General features: G+C 40.1%; 1 long non-coding RNA gene across 2 annotated transcripts in view; it reads left to right on the top strand.

Annotated features, from left to right (window-relative positions):
* Window positions 1–9,380, top strand: part of LOC138148722 (uncharacterized) — a 16,930-nt gene extending 7,550 nt beyond the window's left edge. For both annotated transcript variants that reach the window (XR_011165133.1, XR_011165134.1), the window contains exon 4: window positions 9,153–9,380. This is a non-coding gene — a long non-coding RNA (uncharacterized lncRNA). The remainder of the gene's footprint in view (window positions 1–9,152) is intronic.
* The last annotated feature ends 11,927 nt before the right edge of the window (window positions 9,381–21,307 follow it).

Raw genomic sequence — 21,307 nt, 5'->3', positions numbered from 1 at the left:
TTAAGTGTTTGAGGCTGGATTTGAACTCAGGTCCTCCTGACTCCAGGACTCTGTTCACTGCACCACCTAGCCACCCCTAGTTGTACTAACTTTCAAAAAATATTATTGTCATTATTTTTCCATAAGTATGTTCTATAAGTTTATAGCTTCCTTTAATGGGAGACCATGAGGCTTAATTAACTTAATTAATTAAAAATTGGGTTTTATGCATAGATTCTGTAAACTACAGTCTCCTTTAAGGGAAAACTGTCATGGTCGTCTCAAGACCACCAAGCCCAATCTTATGACTGGTCAGCTGGGGAGGACCTCAGTTGGAATGTCTGCCAGCTGGAGGAGCCATGCCCTAGGCTGGCACTTTTATTGCTCTCTAAATTTTGGCGCCATAGGACAAAACGCTAGTCACCCTGATGAAGTTCCTAACTCAATGTCTATAGTAGGCTGACTCTAACCCAGGCCCCTAGCACTGGGGATTGACTGAGGCAGCCATTCTTACAAGGTTTCCCCTTATGACCAAAAGCACAGGTTGTTAAACTTAGAGCAGGCAGGGATATGGAACTAGCTTGAGGAGTAAAACTGTGAGCTTGAGCTCCTGAGTACCTCTACTAGGTTGAGGCTTTAGAAAGGGACCGCTGGAGAGCCTTTGTGGGGCACAGTTATCTTCAGGGAGAGATTGGGGCATCAGCTTCATTATCTCTTGAGTTCTCTTTATCCCAACATACTGTGATTATGTGTCTGATTATGTGTCTGTGACTGGTTCAAAGCATTATCTACTGAGTACATGTTAGATGATAATGTGTGGATGAGCAGACAATGCAGAGCAGCCCAGGAATGTTCAGGGTTCACCCAGTTTTCACTTAGCCTTAAGAAAATAGCTTCCTCCCTCCCTTTCTCCCTCCCTCCCTCCCTCCCTCCCTCCATCCATCCATCCATCCAACCATCTATCCACTTACCCATCCATCCATCCATCCATCCATCCATCCATCCATCCATCCATCCATCCATTTATTAAATTCCTATTCTGGGCCAGCCATGGTGCTGACAAAGTGAAACAATCACTGTCCTCAAAGAGCATAGATTATAGTGAAGGCTGACACATACACAAGATCTGCACAAAGAGAATGCAAGGTAGTTTGGGGGAGGGTATGCATCGACTGGTCATTGGTGGCTGTTGCCATTGGTGCTTTCATTATCATTGACTTTTCCCACTGACGGTCACTTGTGTCCATCCTTCCTGACTCGTATCACCATCCATCATTTCCAGTTGTTCCCACTGCACATCACTGTTGACTGTTAGTTCTGCTACCATCTACTGTTTCCACCGCTTAATATTGTTGTCACCACTGACTTGTCACTGTGAACTACTGAAGCCAAAAGTCATCACAGGCTATCTCTGCTATCCATCATGACTAACTACCCAACTCTTACTGTCTACTGGCTCTATTGTCACCACTAATTTCCATTGCCAGTCATTGCTACCAGCCTCCATTCAGAAGGGAATGTTTAAACTGACTCTTAAAGGAGACTAGAGATTTCATCTTTGGAACTTGAGGCTGACTCAACAAATTGGTCCTGGGGTGTGGCTGGGACCAGCCCTTCTATTATAAAAACATAAGCTCTGGGAATCCGGGTGTTTTATATCTGCCTTCCCTCTTGGCCCAGAAGCTCATGATGTTGGCACTTCCTGCCCAACAAGTTCTGCTGGATCCTCAGGGTATCGTCATGCCATCTTCCTGCTCCCACCTCTTGGTGCTACACCCTGGTTTGCCTACTGCTTCTTGACTTCCTAGAGGCTCCTAATTCCCCACAGGATTCTTGGTGCTCCTAAGGAAGGGCTGATGTCAGCTCCCTCCATCTTCTACTGTCCCTTAGCTGACACAGCACAATCCATTTCCCTCCTTGGCATGTCGGGAGCCTGTTTCCCATCTGGAAACTAATTCATCGAATTAAGATTCTATCATCACCACCAGCTGTCAACACCTTTAACTCCCTCCATCACTACCAACTATTTATTGCCTCTGGTTCTTTCCATATAGGATGACTATCAGTGATTGTCAACAGCTGTTCACCACCAGGTGTACCTGCCCCAGATAATAGGATCATAGATATAGCATTGAATGGGGCCTGAGAGTTCCCTATTTAAATATGAGGAAACTGAAGCTCAGAAAAGTTGTGATTTGCATTAAGTGTCTGAGGCTGGATTTGAATTCAGGTCTTCCTGACTCCAAGTCCTTCACTACCTCAGTCACCACATTGTGTTGAGGGGTGCTCTTTACAACATTTTATAAGTTCTGTACAAATAGAACTGTCACCTCTGTTTATCACCAGTATAAGCTTGATAAACTATCACCTGCCCACCCTGGAGATTCTGCCTCTGTGAAGGCTACTTTACTGAGTGGTGAGTCTCTAGCCTGCACTATCATTCCATGAGGGGCCCCAGCTACCCTCATTTCAATCTGAACTTGAGTCCCTCTTCAGATTTCCTACCTTCTCACCAGTGGCCTTCCCCCTCTCCTCTTATTTCCAGCTCTGCTTTGTTTTGTCTTCCTCCATTAGAACGTAAACTTGAGGTAAAGGGCTATCTGTACAGTTATCCCTTCCATAGCATGACTTTCCGCATCATGGTTTTGACATATTGTGGATTGGTATAAGAAATTAAATGAGATGTTTTGGGGAGCTTTATGGAAGCCACAGATGACATATGAAGGCCAGCAGATAACACAGAGCCTATGACCAAATGACTCAAATTTTACATTAAGGTACCGTAAACCCCCATAAAAAAATTAGACTTCTTTTAGTATGAAGGGAGGGCCAAAAATTTTTACATGGATTTTCCAGATCATTGGGGTGCCAATCCTTGTGATATGGAAAGGATAATTGTATTTCTATTCCCAACACTCACCACAGTGCCTGAGAGAGTAAGGGCTTAATAATATCTATCTATCCATCCATCTGTCTGCCTGTCTATCTATCTGTCATCATTGGCAGCCAACACCATCAACTTCCACCATTACCCTCACCTGTTATCATCTACTTTTCATCACCTGTCAGTTTCATCACCACCATCACCTTAGATGACCATCTACTGGTCACTGGTGCTGTTACCGTCAGTGCCTTCATTATCATTGACTTTTCCCACTGACGGTCACTTTCATCCATCCTGCCTGACTCACATCACCAACCATCATTTCCAGTTGTACCCACTGCACATCACTCTTGACTGTCACCTCTGCTACCATCTATTGTCTCCACCACTTACTATTGTTGTCACCACTTACTTGTCATTGTCAGCTGCTGAAGCCAAAAGTCATCACAGGCTATCTCTGCTACCCATCACTGCTGACTAGCCAACTGTTACCGTCTACTGGCTCTATTGTCTATTGTCGCCACTCATTTTCCATTGCCAGCCTTCATCACCAGCTGTCACCGGTACCATTACCACTTGCCATTGCTGCTGACTGGAATCACTGGTTATCACCACCGCCATCATGATTGACTAAAAATAATGACCATCTTTCCCCTCTGTCACCACCATCCATCATCACTACCTCTCCATCACTGTCTTTCACCACAACACAAATATCGTTCCCTCCCTGGGGGCTACTGTTGTGTTAGACACAGGGCGTGTCTAGAATGAGATCCAAAATTACAGAAAGTGAAGTGTCTTTTTTCTGGGGTCTTTTTTCTCAAATCTTCACAGATGTTGGGTCTCTCCTACAAAATATTTCATTGACACTGATTTCCCTAAAATGCAGGTCTGATCACAACACCCTCCTATTCAGTAAGGGGCTCCCTATGACCTTCGGGATCAAATATAAAATCCTCTGTTTGACTTTTTAAAACCGTTCATGACCCAGGTCCTTCTTAACATTCCAGTCTTGTTAATATCTTACTCCCTTTCAGTTACCCTGGCCTTCTGAGTGCTTCTTGAAAAGGACCTTCCTTCTCCCAGATCTAACTGTGATTGTCCCCCATTCCTGGAGCTTTCTCTCTCCTCATCTGTGCTTCCTGGCTTCCCTGGCTTCCTTCAGGTCCATCTGCAGGCCATTCCTCTATGATTCCCCCACCCTCCATTTATCCTACGTATATCTGGTTTGTATGTAGTTTGCACGTTGTCTCCCCAATTAGACTGTGAGCAGGGCTAGCGCTCTTGCCTTTGTATCCCCAGTGCCTAGAACATAGGTGCTTAATAAATTCTGATTGACTCACTGGCACGTGTCTTCCTTTGGGTTATAGAATTTCAAAGCTGGAAGGGACCTTAGAGGCTCCCTTTGGACAAACACTTTCACCTCTCTGGGCTTTTGAAAAATAGGAAGTGAACTAGATTGAATTCAAATGGAAACAGATGAGGGGCTACATGTTGACTTAGAAAATCACAAAGTGACATTACTGCTTTTGTGTTTTTGTTTCGTTAAACATTTCCCAATTACACTTTAATCTGGTTTGGGCTACATCATGAGTTTGGCAGCTCTGGAGATGAAGGTCCCTTCCAGCCTCCACTCATCAACACCAATCATGGGGAATTCACCCAGCTATAGTTACAACTGTTAGGAAATGCATCCTTAGGAGTGTCCATCTATTGACTGGACAATGGCTAAAACCTCTTAAGGTATGTGAAAGGCAGCATGAGAAATGTTGAAATGGACAGTTTAAGTGCAAACTGAGAGGACTTCTTTGAACTGAGGCAGAGTGAAGTACGAGCAGAACTATGTAGCTTAATGTAGGAAGGGGAAGGGACTAGATCTGGGATTTCGTTGGTATAAAGAAAACCCCTCTGCCAAGGCACTTTCTCTGCAACTTGTAGAGAGGTGCAGGTGGGGCCCTGAGTAAGGAACTTGCCCAGGGTCATACAGCAAGGATGTATGTATCAAAGGCAGAACTTGAACCCAACTCCAAGGCTGGACTGTACTCTAATGTACCTGTTGGAGCATGCTACATCTTACTTTTTGGGAAATATTTTTACAGCCACCCCAAGGCAGAATGGGGAGTTTTCAGGGCTAGGGCATCTCCCTTGCTGAAAATCTCCATCCAGTGGCTGGTTGGCCGTTGCTAGGGATATCATAAAAGAAACTTTGGTTTAGATGCTCATTGGACTAAATGACCCCTGAGAGCCCCTTTCATGACTGAGATTCCGTAATTCATGGGTTCTACTCATATTACTCCCCTGCTTGAAGACATTCGATGATTTTCCACCACCTGGAGAGGCAGTGAGGTGATGCTGCAGTAAGCACAGAGTACTGGGACTGGAGTCAGGAGGACCCGAGTTCACATTCTGCCTTATACACTTACTAGCTGTGTGATCCTGGGTCAGTGACTGAACTGTCAGCCTCTGTGTCCTCATCTATAAAAGGAAGATAGTAATAACCCCACCTCCCAGGGCGGTTGCAAAGACTGAATGAAGTGACCATGACTTCAGTGTTTGCAAAGAACTTTACAAATATTATCTCATCTGATCCTAGCAACAGCCCCGGGAAGGAAGAGCTGCTAATATCTTCTTTTTATAGACGAGGAAACGAAAGCAGACGGTGATTACGTGACTTGCCAAGGTCGTATAGGTAGTGAGTGACAAGGGTGAATTTCAGCTCAGTTCTCCCTGACTATAGCCTTGGCATGCTATCAATTATGGCACATAGATGCCTTCGAAAGGTATACAAAGAACTGCTCAAAGCCTTAAAATACCATATAAATGCTAACTGTATAAATTCGGCTCCTACTTCTATTACTACTACTACTAGTGTGCGTCATTTCACTACTACTACTATTTCTATGAGTATTACTGCTTCTATTGCCGCTACTACTTTTATTACTATTACTACTTCTATTGTTACTACTATTACTATTATTACTATGACTATTTCTATTACCACTACTGCTACTTCTGTTATTTTTACTACTACTTCTAGTACCACTGTTAAATCTAATACTATTATTACTGCTACTTCTAGCACTACTATCACTTTTTTTTTTGGAGGGGGGAAGGCAAGGCAATTGGGGTTAAGTGACTTTCCCGAGGTCACACAGCTAGTAAGTGTGTTAAGTGTCTGAGACTGGATTTGAACTCAGGTCTTCCTGACTCCAGGGCCAGTGCTCTATTCACCACTACACCACCTAGCTGCCCCACTACTATTACTACTATCTCTATTATACTTCATTTTACTGCTACTATTTTTATTATTACTACTACTACTTCTTTTACTATTATCACTTCTATTGTAACAACTACTGCTATTACTACTACTTCTATTATCACTATTACTAGTTCTATTACTATTAGTACTTTTTTTTTTTTGGCCTTTTTGGAGGGCATTTGGGGTTAAGTAACTTGGCCAAGGTTACACGGCTAGTTTTTTTTTTTTGTGTGTGGGTGTTAAGTGTCTAAGGCAGGAACTGAACTCGGGTCCTCCTGACTCTGGGGCCGGTGCTTTACTCACCTAGCCGCCCTGCTATTAGTACTTTTACTACTATTACTACTACTACTTCTATTACCATTGCTAATACTATTACTAAGGCTGCTACTATTACCACTACCGCTGCTGCCTCTATTGTACTTCATTTCACTACTACTACTACTACTACTACTACTACTACTACTACTACTACTACTACTACTACTACTACTACTACTACTACTACTACTATTACTGCTGCTGCTGCTGCTGCTGCTGCTGCTACCACAGGTTAATGTCCAAACTTAGTATATTAGCATTCTAGGTCCCAACTTAAATCTCCAAACTTACACAAACTCTACTCCTCACTGCCCCTTACCCCAACCCCAGACAGCTTCAATTATTTTCTCTATGATATTGCTTGTGCCTTCCCTTGCCTCTACATGAATGTCCTTTGACCCTCTCTGTCTTTCATCTTCACCTTTCCTAAGGAATCTTCACTTGTCAGCCAGCCTCACTGGGCTCCATCTTAAATCTGTATTCCTCAGGTTTTAGGTGAAATTTATACTATGTTTGTCTTTATTTCTTATTTAAAAACATGGTTTTTCCAATGTGAGTCCTCTTTAAACCAATGTCTGTTATTACCGCCCTTTCTCACCTTTGTAGATCATAATACTAGCAAGCATTTATATAGAGCTATGTTTTTGTAAAGCTTTTTACATATGTTATCTCATTTGATCCTTACAACCACCGTCATTATCCTCATCCTGCAGATGAGGAAACTGAAACTAAGAGAGATGTTCATTGATTTGCCCAGGGTCATCCGGCCAGTGTGTGGGTCAGGATTTGAAGTCAGGTCTACCTGATTTCCATATGCATCACTATATCCCCCGTCTAGCTATGGGCAAAATTTTTCATGTTGTGGTGATCAGCCTTCTGGTGACTATCCTTTCCAGACTTAGCTAGGCAAGTCCTGAGAGGGCAGACCTGACTGATATTACTGGGCCCATGTTCTAAGCCTTTCATGGTTGGTAGGACCTGCTAGAATTTGAGTTTTGCTGATAGAGCCTTAGAGAGTTGAAGGTCAAGTCCATGACACAATGAGGTATTGGAGGATGACATTAAAGGAGAATATATACTGATAATAATAGTTATAATTAATGTTGTAGCAAGCATTGATTTTGTTGTCTAAGACCTATGAACTCAGTCTACATCTTCTAGGATAGGGCTACTCTACACTGAAGTATAAATCACAGCAGAATAGATGTGTTAGACTTTCCAGGCTTCCATATTTACCCTTGCCTCATTGACTTTCTTTTCTTTTTTTCCTATATGCATCATTTAACATTTAAACATTTTTATGTTCATTTAAAAATTTTCAGTTCTAAATTCTCTCCCTCCCTCCTGCCACATCCCCATCCCATTGAGAAGGCAAGGAATATGATACTCATTATACATGTGAAGTCATGCAAAACTTATTTCCATATTCATTGCTTTTCTTTTCATTTGTTTTAAGATCTCATTTTTGTATCACTTCTTTTCTTTTGTTTGCTTTTTAAGATTTTTTTGTTTTCAACTTTCACTTTTATAAGATTTCAAGTTCCAAATCTTTCCCTTTCTCTCTCTCCCCCTCTCCCCAAGACAGCATGCAATCTGATATAGTCTATACATATATAATCATATTAAGCATATTTCCACATTAATTATTGTATCACTTATTTTCAAATACATTCTGTTCCCTTTTCTCATTCAGAGCTATCCCTTATCACTGACAATTAAAAAAGAGAGATAAAAGAAAAACAATTTAATAAAAATAACCTACACATTAGCTGAGTTCTACATTATATACACTGTTCTCTACCTATAGTCCTCCACCTCTGTAGAAAAGGGCCATAGAGTCCTAGATCTAGGGACCTTGGATATCATCTCTCAGGTTTCATATAAGGAAGCTGAGGGCAGAGCGGTTAACCTAAGTCACACGGTCTAGAAGAACCAAGAGATGGGAGGCACATTCTCATATCTCTTTTCAGAAGCAGGTTTGTTCATTACAATGGCACAGCCTTCAATTTTGACTTTTTTTTTTTCTGTTCTATTTTCATTGCCATAGCCATTGTGTACATTATTTTCTTGATTCTTCGTTTCTCATTTTCCTTTAGTTAGTAGGAGGCTTTCTTTGCTTCTCTGCATCCTTCACAGTCATTGTTTCTCATAATACAGTCCTCTCCCATTCCATTCCTGTATCACGATCTGCTTTGTCACTCCCTAATTGATAGATATCAAGGTTTTCTCCAAGTTCATTGCTACCACAGAAAATGATGCTAAAAATATTTTTTTTGGCAGAATATTTAGGTCCTTTATTTCTATCTTTGATCTCCTTAGGGTCTATACCTAGCCATGATGTGCCTGGGTCAGAAGGTATGGATGTTTTAGTCACTTTTTTTGTTATTGTTGTTATTCATCCTTCGTTTGGGAAGAGAACCAATGACAGAAGGGGTAATGTCATGACTTGGGCACGAATTGGATTTAAGTGAGGCAGCGTGGCACAAAGTTGTCAGCCTCACTCTACTTAACATAGTTCTGAATTTCTTTTGGACCACCAGACCAGCTTATAGCTTAAACAACAGTATATTAGTGTGCCTGTCTCCCAACAAGCCCTTTACAGTTGATTATTCCCATCATTTGTCATACTTGACAACCTGCCAGGCATGAAGGAAAAGCAGATTATTATTTTGAACTTGCTGATTATTTAAAGTTTTTTTTTTTTTTTAGAGCTGTAACCAGGTTGCAACAACCAGGGCTTTGGCCCAAGGCTCTGAAATTTAGAGAGCACTGACAACACTTCAGCTTAGCACCTAGTTATCAAGAATAATTACTTGAAATAGGAGGCTACCAGATGGTGCCTCACAATCCTGGCAGATGTGACCCAGGTGAGTATCTCTCCAGCCTAGTTCTGTTCTCTCCTTCCCTAGCTAAGCAATGGTCTCAAAGTTACCTTTGGACTCTGCCTCTGGGGCTCAATGTCTTGGTGATCTAGGTCTTCCCTAATGGAGTCTTAGACCCCAATGGGGGCCAAGATTTCTCTCCTTTTCCCATCTCAACTTCAACTAAATTCATCTTTTTTTTTAATTTTTAAAAGGTTTTTATTTTTTAGTTTACATCATTTCCACAAGATTTTGAGTTACAAATTTTCTCCCCATTTTCCTCTACCCACCACCCCAAAACAGTGATCCCACTGCAGATCCCCTCCCCCAATCTGCTCTCTCCCATATCTTCCCTCCTGCCTCCTCCAATTTTCCAGTAGGTCATGGTGGATCTCTATACCCCAGTGCCTGTATATCTTATTTCCCACTTACATGTAAAATAATAATAATAATAATAATAATGTATATATATTTTAAACATTTGATTTTAAAACTTTGAATTCCAGATTCTTTCCCTACCTCCCTCGTCACTCACCCTTACTGGGAAGATAAGCAATTCAATATAGGTTGTACATGTGTAGCTATGCAAAACATTTCCATAATGGACATATTGTGAAAGACTGACTATATTTCCCTCCATCCTATCCCACCTCCCACGTGTTCTATTCTCTACTTTGATCCTGTCCCTTTTCAAAAGTGCGTGCTTCCAACTTCCCTCCCCCCCCCTGCCCTCCCTTCCATCATCCCTCCTCTCATCCCCTTCCCCCCTACTCTCCTGTAGGGTGAGATACCCTATTTAGTGTGTATGTCATTCCCTCCCTAAGCCAAATTCAATGAGAATAAGGTTGACCCTTTCCATTTTGCCTTCCTGTTCTTCCCCTCCATTGTGACAGTTATCCCTTGCCTCTTCTATATGAGATAATTTACCCCATTCTATCTCTCCCCATCTCCTCTCATTATATTCCTTTCTCACCTCTTAATTTCACCTTTTAAGTATCATCCCTTCCTATTCAACTGGTCCTGTGTGAATTCATCTTTAAAAAAGTTTGTTTCAATGGTCTTTTCATGCAGTTTGCTCTGGGTTCCAGAATCTCCTTTGTAGCCTTGATTATTTCTTCTAGAATATAAGTAGTAGAATGTAAACCCTTTGAGGGCAGGGGTTTTATTTTTATATCCTCAGTACCTGGCACACCTATAGAAATTACTTAGTGAATGTTTATGGAATGGAATAGAATTGAATTGAATTTTATATCAGTTTTGCTTCGCTATTGAAATAAGAAACTCCTTGAAGGTGGATAGTCAGACAAGAATGTGATGATGAATGTTTAACAACTAACTCTCTAAAATGTGCAAAACACATGCTTTTAAATTTAGTCTACATTATTACCATTTCTCAAGTCAACCAACAGAACAATAACTCAAGCTCTGAATTGTAGTGTTTGATGCCTTCTGAGGTGTGAATGCTCACAATGAAAATTGAACAATTGGGTCTGGCTGGTATAAGCCGGCCCCAGAACCCCCCTGGTCCCCAGTCCTGGGCTGTGCTTAGAGCTGATGTTTCATCAAACCTTGCTGAATGAATAGAGGGATGAACAATGGTCTGTAACCAGTGAATTAAATGACATTTATTAAATGTTTACTATGTGGTATGCAGTATATTAAATACTGAGGCCACAAATAAAAAAATACAGTTTCTAACACATGTAGAAAAGGGGTGTATTCTTCAGGGAAATCACTGAGGGGGTAAATGGAGCCTTAGGCAATGAATGGATTCTAAGAGTTTAGGAATAAATGAATAATCTGAATTATTAGAAGATGGAAGTCTCACTGGGCAACATCATGGGAATTTTCCTTCTTTGATGGTTGGTGAGGTCATAGAATTTGGGGCTGGGAAAGATTTAGAGATGGGGGGGCACATCTTGGAAAAAAGCACTGACTGGGGTGTCAGAAGACCTTTGTTCCAGACCTGTTTTGATGCTTCCTACCTCTGTGACCTTAAGGAGGCTGCTGGGCTTTGGTTCTCTTGTCTATAAAATGAGTGGGATTCAGAAGGGAGTGTCTTCCAATGCTGCTTCTGTGATGCACTTCAAGGCACTCATTTTACAGCTGAGGAAATCGAGGGTTCGAGTTTCAATGACTCATTGAAGATTTGCTGGTGTTATTCAGTTGTTCAACCCGTGTCTGACTCTTCCCGATGCCTGTGATACGTTTGTGGGGTTTTCTTGGCAAATATACTGTCTTTCCCTCTTTAGTGGTTGGAGGCAAACAGGGTCAAGTGACTTTCCCAGAGTCACAGATCTAGTAAGTGTCTGAGGCTGGATTTGAACTCAGATCTTCCTGATTCGACACCAAACTGAGTCATCTAGCTGCCTGCTCAAGACTACCTAGGTAGTAAACAGCAGAGTCAACTCAGGTCTTTGGATTTCAAATAATGCTTTACTTTTGTTTTTTTTTTTTTTCCTTTTTGGAGGGCAATTGGGGTTAAGTGACTTGCCCAAGATCACATGGCTAGTTAAGGTTTAAGTGTCTGAGGTAAGATTTGAACTCAGGTCCTCCTGACTCCAGGGCTGGTGCTCTATTCACTATGCCACCTAGCCGCCCCTAATCCTTTACTCTTTCTGAGATACACTAAAGATCTGGAGATCAGCAGGGAAGACTGAGGTTAATGATAAGAATGAATTTTCTAAGATGGGGGAGGGTGAAGAATGAGGAGGTATGTTGTTAAGCTTTAGCATGAGTAGGTAAAAGGAGATGGGGCAGGTTCTTTAAAAACAAGGGGGATGATTGTAGGGACAGCTGGGCTTGACTGGGATGGGCTGTTCCAGGGACAGAGGGAAGGATGGAGCCCGGCACTCATGGTGACTGTGGGCTTTTCTTTTGTCCTTTTTACACTTTAGTTATTTCCCAATAAACCTCCTCTAAACTTCACCACAGAACTGTCCCTTATAACAAAGAAAAACAGTTAAGCAAAACTCGACTGACGCAGCAACCACAGCTGACAGTGAGTCGAACTTAGTTTTCCCTGAAGAAAGGTTATTGCTTCTTAACTATGTTCTCAGCTTTACACCCAGCGATGGATCCTGGTAGTTTGCTGAGCAAGCTTTTAATGTGCTAAGATAAAGTCTGACTCAGAGGCTGTTTCATCTTTTCTTTAGAGCCCATGTACCTCAGAAGACAGAGTGAGAAACTGAGCTAGTTTCCCTAGTGGCCGACAGCTAACGGGAAAAGGATGCCCAGCTAAGGGAGCCACTGGAATCAGAAAGACCCAGGTTCAAATCCTGCTTCTGATACTTGTAAGCTGGGGGACCGTGGGAAGGGCACTTCTGTTTCTCCTTCTGTAAAATGAGGCTAAAATCCTGTAGTACCTACCTCATAGGATTGATAGGAGGCTAAATTAGCTGTCATATGTGAGGGGACAGGAATTAGAGTCCTGCTTTCTCTGGTAAAGAAAAATCCCTTTCCCACAGCAAATTGGCACTACTCCTGTCATTTAGTCTTTGTTGCCTAGAGCACTGAGAATCCAAATGACTTGCCCAGGGTCACACAGCCAGGTATAAGTGGCTTTTCTGGCTTCAGGGATAGCTTTCTAACCAATGGACATTACCATGCAAGGTGTTTTGAGAACTTAAAAATGTTACATAAATATTGCTTGTTTGCTTCCTCCTTCTTTTCTTTTCCCTCTTCTACCTCCTCTTCCTTTTTCTCTTCCTCTTCCTTCTCAGCCTCCTCTTCTTTCTCCTCCCTTTTTCCTCCTTCTCTTCTTTCTTTTCTCTTCCTTCTTTTTTTTCCTCCTCCTCTTCCTTGTCTTCCTTTGGGCCTAGTCAAGGAAAATTGCTTGAAAAAGACCAGAGGAAATGTTGGCTATGGAGCCCAAAGCTCCTTCAGAGAAGGAGCAAAGTTTGGCCTTACCCTGCTCTGTGACAGCCCTGCCCATCTCTGTGAGCACCTACTTCCTTTCTACAGTCACAGAGGCCAAGGAGGAGCAGGCATTATCCTCTGTCTGAAGATGGAAACCCTGAGACACTAATATCTTCAATAACTTGCTCATGATTATACAGCAAATCCAGTGCTTCACAAATATCTCATTTGATGACACAACAGAGTAAGAGCTAGTCTTGGAGCCATAACAGCAAGCACCCCAGTGTCCCCAGGGTGGCTGCCAACACAGGTTCCCGGATCTGCTTTGATAAAGGAAAGCAACTCAAAATGGGTTAACAAGCTTACTTTAATCAGTCAAACATATATTGTCTACTTAGTTCAGGGGAAAAAGGTCAGCACCCTGAACTTCAGAGTATACAGACAGAATTATCAAGACAGAGAAACAGATCAAGCAGATAGGTCTCCAAACTGTCCAACCACCACATCCATACCAAATCACAGTTACCATCAACATCTGGGTTTTTCAAAGCTGGGGGGCTCCCAACAACGGCCTCCCAGAATCTCATCTGATCAAATCACAAAACACTTCTCAAAGTGAGCCCCAAAGCAAAGCCTCACACCAGGTATTATATAGCCTTCTCCTGGGTCAGGGAATGTAACCACCCTCTTGACCCACTGCCCAATCACACAGCATCAAGGTGTGGGCATTCCTGAAAACCAAGCCTCCTGCCACAGGCTCCATGTGACCACATTCAGCCTATTAGGAGCCAGAGTATATTTTCAAATCAAGGAAGGTTCTCAGAGTCTCTTAAGCCTATTAAAGGGCCTAAGGGCAGGGAAGATCTTTAAATTTGCATTTCCATTACAGGAGCTCAGAAGAGCAGGATTTGAATCATATCTCAGATACTTTTATCTGTGTGACCTTTGGGAAGACACTTGATCTTTCTGAGTCTTAGTTTCCTCATCTCTGAAATGGAGGTTGGGGGTGGACTTGATGGTCTCTACAATCTTTTTTCATTTCTTTTTTGGAGGGGGGAAAGCAGGGCATTTGGGGTTGTGACTTGCCCAAGGTCACATGGCTAGTAAGTGTTAAATGTCTGAGGCTGGATTTGAACTTAGGTCCTCCTGACTCCAGGGCTGGTGCTCCATTCACCGTGCCACCTAGCTGCTCCTGGAATTTTTTTTTTTTGATCTTTAATTATTTTTAAATTTGGAAACAATCAGGGCTAAGTGACTTGCCCAGGGTCACACAGTAAGCATCTGAGGTTAGATTTGAACTCAGTTCATCCTGACTCCAGGGCTAATGCTCTATCAACTACACTACATAGCTGACCCTGGAGTTAGAATTTAAAATAACTAATAATCAATCCTGTTCTAGAGGTTTCAAGGAGCCTCTTAACAGAGTAGAAGCACTCTATGATTCTTCATTGCTCAGTGTTCCCTTTCTGTGTGGGAATAAAAGTGTCTGATTAATGTCTATACTTTGGGCATCATGTCTGTACTTTGGGTACAATGTGTTTCCTTTCCCACTGATGGGGGACTAAATTCCCAAAGAGATGTTTCTTTTAAAAAAAATAAAAAAAATTTTCTCTTTATTTTTATGCTTTTAAAATTTAAACATTATTTTATTTCCCCCAAAATATATATTAAGAAATTTTTTAGCATTCATTTTTACCAGATTTTGAGTTCCATTTTTTTTCTTCTCCCTTCCCTTCCCATCTTCTGAAAATGGCAGGCAGTTTGGCATGTGGTATCATGTAAAACATATTTCCATATTCATCACAGATATGAAAGAAGAAAGGGATCAAAAGGAAATAAAGCCATGAGAAAGAATAAAGTTAGTGGAAAAAATATGCCTCGATCTGCATTCCAAGTCCATCAGTTCTTAATCTGGATGTGGATAGCATTTTCCTTCAAGAGTCCTTTGTACTTGTCTTGGATCATTGTGTTGCTGAGAAGAGCAGAATCATTCATAGTTGGGATTTTTGTTATTTTTAAAATTCTGAACTGTATCCCTCCCTCTCTCCCCACCCCACACCAGAGGAGGCTACCATTTGATGTAGATTTAGAAATACATGTAAAACCATACTCTGTGTAGTTCTGTTTCTCAGGTCTTTCTCTGGAGGTGGATGGCATCTTCCTTCATAGGTCCTTTATAGTTGATTTGAGTATTTATCATACTCAGAATAACTTGGTTGTTCACAATTACGCTTTGAACAATCTTACTGCTACTCCTGATTCTGCTCATTTCACTCTTCATTATTTCATGGAAGTCTTTCCATGTTTTTCTAAAATCAATAAATTCATAATTTCTTACAGTGCAATAGTATTCCATCACAATCACATCATACCACCACTTGTTTAGCTATTCTCTAATTGATGGGCATCTCCTCGATTTTCAGTTCTTTGCCACCACGAAGAAAGCTGCTATAAATATTTTAGAGCAAATAAATCCTTTCTCTTTTTCCCCATCACCTTGGGAAACAGACCTAATAGTGGTATTGTTGGGTCAAAAGGTATACACAACTTCACAACTCTTTTGGCTTGATTCCAGATTGCTCTCCAAAATGGTTGAATCACTTCACAGTTCCACCAACAGTGTATTAATATCTCAATTTTTCCACATTTCTTCCAGTATTTGTCATTTTCCCCTTTTATCATTTTAGCCAATCTGATAGGTGTGAGATGATTATCTTAATAATTTAAAAATTATTAAAAATTTAAAACAATTAATTTTTAATATTAATTTCTCTAATAAATAATGATTTAAATAATTTTATCTCAGTGTATATAGTTTTCATTTCTTCATTAAAAAACTGCCTGTTCATATCCTTTGACCATTTATCAATTGGGGAATGATTCATATTTTTATAAATTTGACAAAGTTCTCTATTTATTTGAGATACAAGACCTTTATCTGAGAAACTGTCTATAAAATTTCCCCTCCAATTTTCTGCTTTCCTTCTAGTTGTGGCCACATTGGTTTTATTTGTATGAAGCATTTATAATTTAATGTAATTAAGATTATCCATTTTACCTCTCACAGTGCTATCTCTTGTTTATTCATAATTTCTTTTCCTAACCATAAATCTGATAGGTAATGTGTTCCATGTTCTTTTAGTTTTCTTATATTTCCTTTTCTGTCTAGGTCACATATCCATTTTGACCTTATCTCGGTAAATCGTATAAAATATTGATCTATACCCAATTTCTGCTAGACTGCTTTCCAATTTTCCCAACATTTTTTTTTTTTACCAAATAGTGTATTCTTTTCCCCAAAGCTTAAATTTTTACTTTTGTCAAACACAAGGTTACTATAATATTTCCTCTGTTCTACTGATCAACCTTTTTATTTCTTAGCCAGTTACCAGATAGTTTTGATAATTACTGCCTTATAATATAGACTGAGATTTGATACTGCTATACCTCCTTCCTTTACATTTCCCTCCATTAATTCTTTTGATATTCTTGGCCTTTTTATCTTTCAAAGGAATTTTATTATTTTTTCTAGCTCAATAAAATAATTTTTTGATACTTTAATTAGGATGACCTTGAATAAGTAGATTAGTAGAATTGTCATGTCTATTATATTGACTCTGCCTATCCATGACCATTCAATATTTCTCTAATTACTTAATGACTTTATTTATATGAAAAGGGTTTTAGAATTATGTTCATGTGGTTCCTGGGTTTGTCCTGGAACATAAACTCAGAGGTATTTTATGTAGTCTTCAATTATTTTTTTTTTAAAGCAATCAGGGTTAAGTAACTTGCTCAAGGTTATTTCTGGGTGTGGTGCTAAGTATCTGAACCTGGATTTGATCCCCAGGTCATTCTGACACTGGAGGCAGTGCTCTTACTTGCTGTGCTACCTGGCCTCCCCAAGTCTTCAGTTATTTTAAATGGGATATTTCTTACTATCTCTTCTTGCATGGCTTTATTGGTGTTAAATATAAAAATGCTGAGGATTTATCTTATATCCTGGTGCTTTGCTAAAATTACTAATTGTTTCAATTAACTTTTTAGTTTGATCTCTAAGGTTTTCCAAATATATCACTGAGAAGGGAAGCTTGAATTCCCCCACTATTATAGTTTTACTATTTCCATCTGTAATTCATTTAGCTTTTCCTTTAAAAATTTGGATGCTATAACATTTGTTGCATATAGGTTTAGTACTGATATGCTTTATTATCTATGGTACCTTTTATCTTAATGTAGTTCCCTGCTTATCTCTCTTAATTAGATCTATTTTAACTTTAACTTTGTCTGAGATCGTGATTGCTACCCCCGATTTTTTTTTACAACAGCTGTAGCATAATAAATTCTACTTCAGCCCTTTATTTTTACTCTATGTGTATCTCTCATTTTGAAATGTATTTCTTGTAAACAACATATTGTTGGGGTGGCTACATGGCGGGAGTGAATAGAGTATCAGCCCTGGAGTCAGGAGGACCTGAATTCAAATCCTTGGGCAATCCTTAAGTAATCTGGGGGAAGTTACTTAACCCCAATTGCCTGGCCCTCCCCCCTCCAAAAAAAAAAGCAAAAAAAAATCCAAACAAACCCGAGAACCTCAACATTTTGTTAGATTCTGGTTTTAAATCCATTCTGCTATTTGTTTCTATTTTATAAGTGAGTTCATCCCATTCACAAAGCTATAGTTACTAGTTGTGCATTTCCCTCCATCTTACTTTTCTCACTGTTTTCTCCCTCTCTTTTTACCCTATTCCTCCTCAAACATCCAATTGACTTCTAACCACTGTCTCTCTAATCCACACCCCTTCTAAGAATTTCTGCCTTATTCTCTCCCCTTATCTTCCTATTCCTGAATCTACCCACCCTTCTAATAGTCCCTCCTTTCTCTTATTCCCTTGCTCTCCTATTTCCCTATAAGAAGACTTTTATACTCTTCTTAATGCATATGTTATTTGCTCTTTAACACAGTTCTGATGAGAATAAGGTTTCAGCACTACCAATTCTCCCCCATCCGCACCCCTGTTCCTGGCAACAGTCATTCCATTCACACTTCATTTGTATGAAACAATTGCTTTATGTTACCTCTCCCTATCCCATTTAACTTAAAATTTTTTTAGAGAGGAAAGGCAAAGCAATTGTTGTCAAGTGACTTGCCCAAGGTCACACAGCTAGTAAATATGTCAAGTGTCTGAGGCTGGGTTTGAACTCAGGTCCTCCTGACTCCAGGGACAGTGCTCTAGTGGCCTCCCCCCCCCCCCCCCCAATTTTATTTTTTTAAAGATCATCCCATCATACTCAATTCAACCCCAAGGCTTCTATCTATGTATGCTCTTTCAAATTACCCAAGTAATGATAACATTTTTAAAAATTTGATAACATTCTTAAGAATTACAGATAACATTTCTGACCTTATTAAGTTCTTTACTTTAATGTTTACCTTCATATGTCTCTCTTGAGTCTAGTAGGTCAAAATTTCCCTTTAGTTCTGGTCTTTTCTTCACAAATACTTGAAAGTCCTTTAGCTCATTAAATATTCATTTTTTCCCATTCAGGATAACAGGCAGCTTTGCTGGGTAAATTATTCTTGGTTGTAAGCCCAGTTTCTTTGTTCTACAAAATATATTGTTCCGTGACCTTTGGTCTTTTAATGTAGAAGCTGCTAAATCTTGTGTTATCCTGGCTATAGCTCCATAGTATTTAAATTGTTTTTCCCCCCTAGTTGCTTATAATATTTTCCCCTTGATTTCAGAGCTTCAAAACTTAGCTATGAAGTTCCTGTGAGTTTTCATCTTGGGATCTCTTCCAGGTAGATATTTTTTTCTATTTCTATTTTACCCTCTCATTCTAAAACTTTGGTGTAATTTCCTCATTAATCTCTTGAAATATAGTGTCTAGATTCTTATTTTGATCACAACTTTCAGGTAGTCCAACAATTCCTATATTGTCTCTCCTTGATCTATTCCCCAGGTCAGTTGTTTTTCTAATGAGAAATTTCACATTCTTTTTCATTCTTTTGCTTTTGTTTTATTATTTCTTGTTTATCTTGTGAAGTCATTAGCTTTCCCTCACCCAATTCTAAGGAGTTAATGTTTAAGGAGTTATTTTCTTCCATAAATTTTAACATCTTTTTTTCTAATTGGTTGACTTTCTTTTCATAATTTTCTTGCATTACTCTTCTTTTTTAACCTATTTTTTTTCCCTTAGCCTCTCTTATTTGATTTTTAAAGTTCTTTTTAAGCTTTTCCAAAAACCCTTTTCAGGCTTGTGACCATATTGCTATTTTTAGGCTTAAAACAGTGACCATATTGCTTTTTTTCTTTGAGACAGAAGTAGCTGTTTTAATTTCACTAGCTTCTTCTGAGTTCGAACCCAGATCTTCTCCATCACCACAGGAGCTCTTTATGGTTGGGTTCTTTCTCTTTTGCATACTCATTATTATTATTTGGCAGCTCATTCATAATCTTGGCTTTAAAGTTAGGCTGTAGTCCTGAAGTATGCAAGATATCTTAAACTTCAGGTTTTTTGTGCTTTCACTTTCTGAACTTTATCTAAGGGGTTCACTTCAGATATTCCCCTTTGCCCCTGAGCTATGACCAGGGCCCCTTGCAATGCTATCATCAAAAATGCTCTCATTCCCTGTAGTCGCTCACATTCCCTGTAGTCTCTCCCATAGCTGCAAGCTTCAGATCACCTCCCTGTTCTGGAACCAAAATCAGGGACTCTGTGATTGCCCACAGCCAGTGGGGGCCCTGCTCCCTGCAACTGCTTTTCCAAGTGGATACTCATTCCTTCTTGCCCACACAGCTAGAGCCCAGGACCCATTTGGTCAGTGCACCTGTGAAGGGCCCTGCAATTTTCCTCAGATCAGTTGTCCAACTGCCACACTGTCTGTGAGTCCCTGAGGCTGCCACCCAATCAATATAGCTGTCCCCACCTTGTTGTCTGTTGATTCTGCAGTATCTGCCTGGAGGTATTTGCACTTCAAAGGTCAAACTACCACCCCAGGAGGTCATTTTTCCTAATTCCCTCTGGAGCTGTCTTAGGTGGACAACTGTTTTACCTGACTTTAAATTATTTCTGTTCCTCAAAGTTTTCTCTGAGGTGTTATTTTATATTGTTTGTAGGGGGATTTAGGAAAGCTGGGTAATTTCCTGCCTTATTCCCTGCCAAACAGCTGTTTCTCAGAAATATAAGGTGGGGTACAATTGAAGAGCTGGGAACCTAGTATCCCTACTGAGGAGACAGACAACATCAGAAAAATGAACCTAGGGCAAACTGTGAGGGCAGATCAAGGGTTGGGATTGTCTAAGGTCACTGCCCCATGTTGCCTCAGCATAGTGGGACTCGGATAGCTGCTGCCTTTGACAAAGATAAAAGTACAAATAGTACTGGACCCAAATAAGTTTATGGTCCATTTAAAGGAGATGAGGTTTTTTATCCTGGAAAAGGCAATCTTAGTAATAAAGCTTAACGGTTTGCAAAATGCTTTGCATAAGTTATTTAATCCTCAAAATATCTTTGTAAGAGTGGGCTTAGATCCTCTTACAGGTGCTTCCAAGTGACAGTATTGATTGATCCCAAGTCCCTGGTACAAAATGCAGGGATACTTTCCAGTGTTAATGGCCTCTACCTTCTTACTTTATTGGGACTATATTGTCTGACATAGATAATGTGGGTGCTAGAGGTTCATAATATTTTTTTTGTGTTAGTTATCATCACTCATATGGCTCATTTATGAGAACCAGAGGCAAATTTGAAAGACTGGTTTGGACTGGTCTGGATTATTGTTTTTCTGTCTAAGGTATATGAGTAGCTCATTTCCTGCCCTATCATAGCATGGTGTACATGCCAGGTTTACTCAGTGACCACTCACCATGTTCTTTTAGTCAGCTGCCCACTTTCTTCTTCAAAATAGGACAGTGTATATCTAGCTCTCTGACCCAAAAGGTCAATAGCCTGTCTTTTCCTTTGTTGAAAATATCCACCTCTTTTTAAAAATTCAATTTTATTGTATATTCAATTCCAAATTCTCTCCTTCCCTCCTCTTCCTCCCCCCATCCATTGGGAAGGCATGAAATACAAAGCCCATTATAAATATACATATATTATGTATATATATGTATATGCATATATATGTGTGTGTGTGTA

The sequence above is a fragment of the Petaurus breviceps genome, unplaced genomic scaffold (assembly GCF_028583685.1).
Source record: "Petaurus breviceps papuanus isolate PSGF00001 unplaced genomic scaffold, PetGlider_PUasm1.0 90825, whole genome shotgun sequence".
Lineage (NCBI taxonomy): Eukaryota > Metazoa > Chordata > Mammalia > Diprotodontia > Petauridae > Petaurus > Petaurus breviceps.
The sequence above is the reverse complement of the archived record's forward strand: the minus strand, read 5'-3'. Positions and strand labels throughout refer to the sequence as shown.